The sequence below is a fragment of a genome, unplaced genomic scaffold (assembly GCF_019419815.1).
Source record: "Pyrus x bretschneideri cultivar Hongxiangsu unplaced genomic scaffold, Pyrus_bretschneideri_v1 Contig2, whole genome shotgun sequence".
NCBI classification, from domain to species: Eukaryota; Viridiplantae; Streptophyta; class Magnoliopsida; order Rosales; family Rosaceae; genus Pyrus; species Pyrus x bretschneideri.
The window spans coordinates 12,199,695-12,207,908 of record NW_025999501.1 but is presented as its reverse complement, the minus strand read 5'-3'; the positions used below and the strand labels follow the sequence as shown (position 1 = coordinate 12,207,908).

Here is an 8,214-nt window from a genome sequence, read left to right as displayed (position 1 = left end):
AATACAATCTTACCCAAAATTACAAAGCAATTGTGTGTGATATAATCTTTGCGTGCTTATATTCATGTGCATGATTATATTCTCAATCCTATATTGCACAGATGATCATCATTGATATGTCACAAGTATATTAATAGAACCATTTGAGTCAGCCCAAATAACTAAACAACTAAACAAAAACGAACAACTGAGCCAAAACAAACAACTGAACCCAGTGCACCAGACTACTGCCATTGCAGAGTCATTGCAAAGTACATATATAGACAAACAATTAATTAATTTAGCTCCAAGCTTTTCGATTTATTTATTAATAATTTATCAAAACAACACTCAAACTCCAAAGCTCTGAATTTGCACCTAAATTCTTTGTCCTTACTACTACTTTTCTAATCAAAAGCCCTGCATCTGCATCCAAAGCCTTGCATCTGCATCAAACTGTGGACTTGATAGGAAATAGATAAGAGCATCACATGCTGGGGCACGCAATTCTTTGTCCTTAATACTACTTTTCTAATCAAAATTTGAATTATCATTTTACTTTTCTCATAGGACACATAATTATCATTTTACTTGGCTCACATTCAGAAGCTCCTTGGGTGCTGCCTCCTTCATGGAGTTGACCACATCATTTTGAGACTGAAGAACTTTATACGAGAAGCATTGAGCTGCATGGAGTACTCACTGCAACGAACCAATTAAAGAATATTACAGCTAACATATGTGGCATTCGTGCACAACTGGGAATATATAAACAAAAGGAAAGCATTCCATCAAACCACCCAAATCTGAACCCTGCAGAAACAGAACTCGTTTTATTTACTATATGATTTGAACCTCGTTCTACCCAATTCCATAACTAGTCCAATACCCTTTGAGCTAAGGCTATGAGCTTCATAAAGTCTAGTTTCTCAAAATCCTAATACAACAAGCACATAATTTTCAGGATCATTGAAATTTAACAATCATTTCATACACATCCGATCATGACAATAAGTTATCTCAGAATAATCAACTCATTTTCAAGTTTCAACTTAATTTCTAACCGAATACCTCCATTTTCATCGAAATCCATAAAATCAACGAAAGAAACTATCTTTGCCACTTCCCAACTATCGATTTCATACCATATGACACACCAAGCACATTAACTTCTGAATCTGAATTCAACCTTCCAAAAATATATATCCAAAACCAAACAGCAGAAAGCCATTTGTTCCACAAAGTTTGAAAAACATGTAAAATGTGGGATCTAAGAACATTGTTCTGATCTATTTGTCGTTCCTAATTAATGCACATTATACAACCACCTTCCTTTACAAGAACATTATGCAATCAGCAAAACCATATACAATCCCAATTTACTGTATTTTCAGAAAACCATATACTTTGATTATTTAGAATTTCCCAATTTTTATGACCATAATCAGCAGCATCATAGCACCAAACAACCAATGTAAATAAAAATATAAAATATAAAAAATTAAAAATTGATGAACAAAAGGTGAAAACAATCGTCTTTACCTAATGGGAGAGGTTGCAGAAGAAGAAGAAACTTGGAGAGGATGGAGCAGTTTTCTTCAGGGATTTGGTCGGAAAAAATTGTTCGAATCGAGAGTGGGTCTTGGAGGCCTAGTGGCGTTGTGGGCCGAAGCGTTGGGAATTGAAGCTTGCAAGAGCTTGGCATCCATGACGGTCACGACAACGCCCGAAGCAAATCGCCGCCATGATGCCTGTTTCCTCCAACGATCTGCAGATTGAAGCAAATCCCATCCAGATCCAAAAAGAACGAAGCCTAGAAGAAGCAGATGCGAGGGACGAAGCAGAAGGGGCTAAAGCCAGGATGGTCTTTCACCTGGTTTGGTACTGACGTGTTTCTGAAAAAAAAGCTGGTATCAAAAAAAGCTGGGAGCTGTTTTTGTGTTTGGTAAACATTCAGCTTCAGTTTTTTTTTACAGTTTTGGGTGAAAAAAAGCCAAAAACAAGAAGCTACAAAACCCAGCTTTGAAAAACTGGATTTGTTTCACATCTGTTTTACATAAAAATTTACCAAACACTCTGCTACTTTATTTCACAGCTGCTTATTCTCACAGCACAGCAGAAGCAGCTTTTTTTCAAAGCACAACAATACCAAACCAGCCCTTAGCTAGTCGCGTGGTTTGTCTTGCTAGGAACTTCTAGCGAGCTCTCTAGTGCACACGAGTCCTCTTTAGTCTCATTTAGGTTAGTCCCAGCTTAGGCCAAACATAAGACTACATTAATAAGTACAGTCTAGTCCAGTCCCAGAGGCCAAACAAACACACTTAAAGAAAGAAAGACCAATTCAGTTTTGATGGATATGGGAAATATTTGCAGCACAAAGAACACAAACATATAAAACGTGCAGCGATGTTTAGCCATGTGTAAGCAATGACAGAGCCAGAATAGGGTCATTAGTTGTCCTTGATTCCAACAACTTCAAGACCCCATGTATATTTGTTTGTGTATTGTTTTTTACTCTTATAAACATCTAAGGCAAACTAAATTACAACCCTATATTCTACTACTTTCATTTTTTCTATCATATTTGTCTTCCTTTTCTCCATTCTTGTGTGTGACTCTATTATGCGCATCATTTGCTCGATTAAATACTTTAGTTGAAAAGCCTTGACAGTCTTCAACATTACTCTACAATATCATGCATCCACCCTTGACAAGCATCTACAAATAATAGTAGTCGTCAACATATGTTGAAATAAACTTTCGACATATCATGACAGGAATTGGTAGTGCCTACTACTTGCTCTACGAAATGGCTCAATAAAGCTTTTTTGGTTGATATTACAACCCCATTATTTGAAAATCTTGACTACACCATTGTGTGTAAGGGGAAGATTTACGTGTATTATACAAAATTACATAAGGAGAACGACTTTGGAGATGTGAAGCCCAATGGCTCGAAGCTCAAACATAAAACCACATAAACTCAATGACTTTGGAGATGTGAAGGTTCAAAGGGCTTGGACCTTCGTCAAATTCAATCTCTACGATTAAACAAAACCTTGAGTCTCTTCAATCAACCCAATTGCTCTTAAGAAAAACTCTCTTAGCTCGTCAACTACAATTTCGAAACCTTTCTTCAAACAAACACTGCCTATGATCCTTGATATCTAAAACATTTACAGCTCTGCCACCCTATTGTATGATTCGGTTGGTGTACAATTCCAACGAACCTAATTTCCTCTTTGAGGGGCATGTTTTGTCCTAAGTCCAATCTGACACCAGTGATCTAGGTGGAGTTCTTTAGCATTATCTCGCCCTTCATGGCCTGAATCTTGCAAGAGTTTTACTGCTTTCTTTACATTTCCAGTCAATTTACATTTCAAATTATTCAGTTCAACCCATGGGCCTAGATTTTAGTTTTGTGAACGTTTGTAATTCATTATGAAATGATAACATTTTGTTTCCGTTTTAGTTTCTATTTCGCTTTTATTTACCTTTTAGGCAAGTATACACGAAGTTACACTAAATATTAAGCCCTCATTAGCTTGAGGCACAAAAAAGAACTTAACTAAACTAGTGTCCTACTCGGTGCACAATCATTTGATTCAGAAGCCAAATTAAACGCACAACTTACACACATGTTCAAGCACAAACATTGTTTGTTGACAACTTCCAACAGTAGCACGCTTATTATCACTTTCTCTGGAGCCATCTTGTGACACTAAGACAACCAAAAACAAAAACAAAAAAAAAAAAAAAAGAAAAAAAAAGAAAAAAGGGAAAAATACATGTTGAACCATGTGCCCAAGCATTGTCCAAGTTTTAGCACCAACAGATGTACATGCATGTTCTAGTGTGCTATTTGAGAATAATTAATATATGATTTATTCCCAACTGCATCGAAGTTCTTTTATTGATAATAAAATCATACGGAAAGCAAACGAACAACCCAAATTAGATTTTTACAGTCTTAACGGATGGTAGCTCCTTATTTTTTGTAGGCAACTTGGGGGCTGGAGACTGTACTTTGAAAGAAACATCACAATAAGTCGATATTTTAGGCTTATGGAGCCACGGGTTCCACTAGTGTAGAAACTAAAAAATCTTTTAGCACACCCTCATGATTAGTGTAGCTATCTTCACACTTGTACACAACATCAGGGACCCGAGAAAAATTAAGAAAGCGAATTAACAGGGGCATGGGGACAGCTGTAGGCCGGAGGCACGCTTCGTTTATATCCTTCCATGCATTATTAACTTGTCTTTGAAGTTCGATTATCGCTTCTTCTTCTGTGGCACCATATTTCTTCATGTAACAGTTCACAGCTGAGACAAAATATTCTTTCTTTTGCTCAAACTAATCAGGCATGAGGATTAAGTTAAAAAGGGACCATTAATATAAGTATTAATGCAATCATAATAGTCGTGCTTGTTAACCCAGCATGTGTAGGTTTTGTCACAAAAGAGTTTGGTGCAATTTAGAAATGAAACCACTTAATATGAGTTATATTTTATTCTGTCAGGTTTTTAGTGTGAGACTTTTTACATTCGACAATACTTTTTAATACTATTTACATATACGATTAAGTACCTTGTGGTTCACTATGTCATTCATGAGTCTGCCAACTGTTGATGCAGCCTTTACTGCTTGAGGTGAAGTTAACAACCAATCAAAGGAGTCTATTGCAGCTTCTTCCATTCCAACAAAGGATGTGGTTATTAGAAACGGGTAGGCGCTGGTCACGAGTGATACAGGCATGTACTCATCCAGTGATGGTATGTGCTTCTGGCGGAACAATTTGGCTTCATTGAAGTAGCCTCTAACTAGTTTTTTCATCCGACACATACCAGATCATGAGTTTATAATAATTCTTAATCATTTCTACTGTTAATTCATGTTGATATCTAAATACTATATCTAAATAATTATTTGCTTCTATTCATATTGTGAAGTATTTGCAGCACGTTTTTCGGGCCTTGAACAACTTTAGACTCAAAACTAAGCACATATATATTGGGGATTAGTACCGCTTCTCTTGCATGGTGCATGTGATATAATTTGCCCTCACGCGCCAGCTTTTCATGAATTTCACTGTATATATCCAACAACGCCCGATAGCAGACTTTCATATACTCTGGTAGTTGATCCATGGCTGAAAAATCCCACCTGATCAGGTAATATAAATCAGTTGTGTGTAATTAGGTTAGTTTTTCCTCTTTGATTGGATGGTGATGTAATGTTAGATAGTTTATATATATAAGATGATTTCCAACTAATTATATATTTGTACCTCTCGATAGCTTCAGTAAAGAGCTCTAGTTCTTCGTATGTTCCATAAGCATCATAAAAAGTCATCAATAATGGATGTTATAGCAGTAACTTTGCATGATGTCCTCCTAGCGAAGGAATATTGAGGCTCAATGTAGACTGACAAACTCCAGCAGAAATAGACCTCAACCAATCTGTCTCTGACAAAAGGTAGCTTGTTTGGCACGTCCAAATCCTTCCACCATCTGAGTTACAAACATAATTATATAGTAGCTAGAGGTGGAGAATTCAACGCTTTAGCAAGTGATATATATGGTCGGTTGAGTAATTAATTAACCTTGTGAGTTCGTTTAGTTCTTTCTGATGGACTCGTTGCAGTCGGTTGAAATCCAACTTGGCGAACGTTAGGAGAGTTTCATTAGGCGATTCTCTTAGTTCCTGGTAGACAGACAAGTAGTACCTTGAACCCTTTCGGAGCTGCTGATTTAAGGCATGGGTTACTGTTTTCGCCAGTGGGGAGCTTAAACGGTCTGTAGCCGATTCAAGATGAGTGGTGGTGAAGGTTAGTGCCACATCTGGTATCCCCTCTCCATGTATCCAAAGTTGTGTGGCTTCATACAGGCTTAATAGTCCTACAATATCATCGACCAGTGATTCCTTGAATTTTCCATCACCGTCCTTGAACTTGTTGAATATATCTGCATGACCAACAAAATGGAAAATACAGAACCTCAAGAAAAAAGAAAACGACCAGGACCACCATCCTAGAGTACTTACCGCATGAAACGTTATAACCTTGTTGTCTAAGCAATCGAAAATAAGAGCAGCAGTGTACAGGTCATCCAAATCATAAGAGTTTGCGTGAATTTTTTGTAAAATTTGTTCAATCTCATTTCCAAAATGGTAAGACACACCTAAGCGCTGAATGTCATCAATGAAGTTCAGCTTTTGTGAAACATTTTCAAGCGATGTCATTAGTATCCTTCTCACTTCTTCCTTCAGTTCTTGTACATGTTGTTCAAGTTTAGCATCCATTTCCTCCGGACGATCACATTGATTTAAGAAAAAAGAAAAGCATAACCTTTATGATATGTTTGAATGAGGAGGTTTCCAAATACAAAAGATATAGACTACATTATAAGATAATTATACATCTGGTAACACATTAGAAAACGCATAACCCTTATGCTGTCAATTTCTAAAGTGTAAATTTAACTTTGGTAGTTAGATTTGTTACATGTTTGCAATGTTGAGGGAAGGAAAGTTAGATAAGATGATTTTGAATCATATAGAGATGAAATTAGCATTCTTGATGAGTTAAAGTTCCCATTGTTTTTTTTTTTTTAATTACAAATTTAACTTTCAGTCGAATAATAATAATGTAGGGATCAAATTAATAGTTTATTGCACTAGGAAAGAAGTCTTACCAAAGAAGCATATGACAGAAAATGGTCGCCCCAGATGCTGGGAGAAAAAGTGGCTGAAGGCTTAGGCCGATGAACATTAAAAGTGTCATTTGGGTTTGAAGATTGAGATAGTGGAACCTTGACAGAAGACATATTTCAAAGATTTCAAACTTGAAGCATCCAAGTGTTAATGCTTTATGTATCAAGTGCTGGTGCGGGTTGAGGAGTTTCATAACTTCGCTATTTATAATATCGCTAGCTAGCCAGCGCACGGACAAAAATAAAAATATTTATAGAAATTTTTACCGGTCATCGTGGTAGTTTAACTTTTATTTTTTATTTTTTATCATGACTGAGTATTTTTTTTTTTTGACAAACCACTTGCTCGTAAATTCTTATCTAATGCTCTTCACAAATCTGATCTTTTATTTGTGGGTCCTTCAATAAAAAAAAAAAGGAAAAAAAATTAGATTTCATCCTATTTTTCATACTCCATTAATTAAAATTTTATTATTTTTTAACTTTTTATCAATATCCTTAGATTTTAATAAACGTCATTATTATTTTAATAATAAAATATTTTTTGTTTCCAAATATATTTATTAGTGTTACAAACGTCATATTTGGTATATTTTTATTTATAGCTAAATTTTTTATCATATATTTTTATTTTTAGTTTGCATCCATTTTTAATTTGCAACCCTTTTTTTTTAATTTGTACTAAATTTTCCTTTCAGTTTTAATTTGTACCCATATATTAATTCCTTTTTGTGCCCATATTTTTAAACTTTTATTTGTATTTGTACCCATTTTTAATTTTGCTAAACATGCCCATGCTAATTATATGTATTTATTTTACGTTTTAAAATATATCAATAGTTATTTTTTAAAATATGTTGATAATTATGTGGGTATATTATTTTTTGCTATAATTTTTGTGAAGAACAACATTTGTGACAGCCCGTCCCGAAAATATCGAAGATGTACGCGTGAAAAGACGAAATTGTCCCTAGTGCGTTTTCTTTTCGTGTTGTGGTTGCTTTGGGTTTTGTTGGCATGTGTGGAGCCACACACACACACCCTCACTCTCCCTATCCCTCTGTCCCTTTCCCTGTTCAGTCCCGTGTCTCTCTCTCCCTTCCCATTCACCATAAACGTACGGCACACACCCAAAACTCCTCAAACCCTTACAGATCGAAGAAACTAAACCCATATCCATGCTCGTGAGACTCGTACGAGTCCAACCACACCATTTTCAGGTAAGAACTACAACGTTTTCACGTCGATTCGAAGTGGTCTGATTTGAGTACTATTCATGCAAACGTAAATACTTACGTTTTAGGGAAAATGGAACTCGTAGGTAGCTTGGTGAGGTTCCCAGGAGTCTCGGAGTAGCTCGTTTGGTGAATTTGGACGTTGGAATCGTTGGGTTCGAGCTTGGCCGGACTTGGATCGTTATTGCAGGTGAGATTCCATGGTTTTTAGGCCTTAAAAGTTGTATATCGTGATTCTCCTAGGTCTAAGCTTCATTTTGGTATAAAGATCGTGAAAAATGGTTAA

General features: G+C 35.9%; 1 long non-coding RNA gene and 1 pseudogene across 1 annotated transcript; both read right to left on the bottom strand.

Annotated features, from left to right (window-relative positions):
• Positions 1-200: 200 nt before the first annotated feature.
• On the bottom strand, positions 201-1,845 carry LOC125476643. Its single transcript, XR_007257966.1, has 2 exons — positions 1,522-1,845; positions 201-681 (listed from the first exon to the last, which is right to left on the bottom strand). It is a non-coding gene; the product is annotated as an uncharacterized LOC125476643 (long non-coding RNA).
• A 2,197-nt stretch (positions 1,846-4,042) lies between these two features.
• Positions 4,043-7,173, bottom strand: LOC103931187 (annotated as a pseudogene).
• Between the last annotated feature and the right edge of the window lie 1,041 nt (positions 7,174-8,214).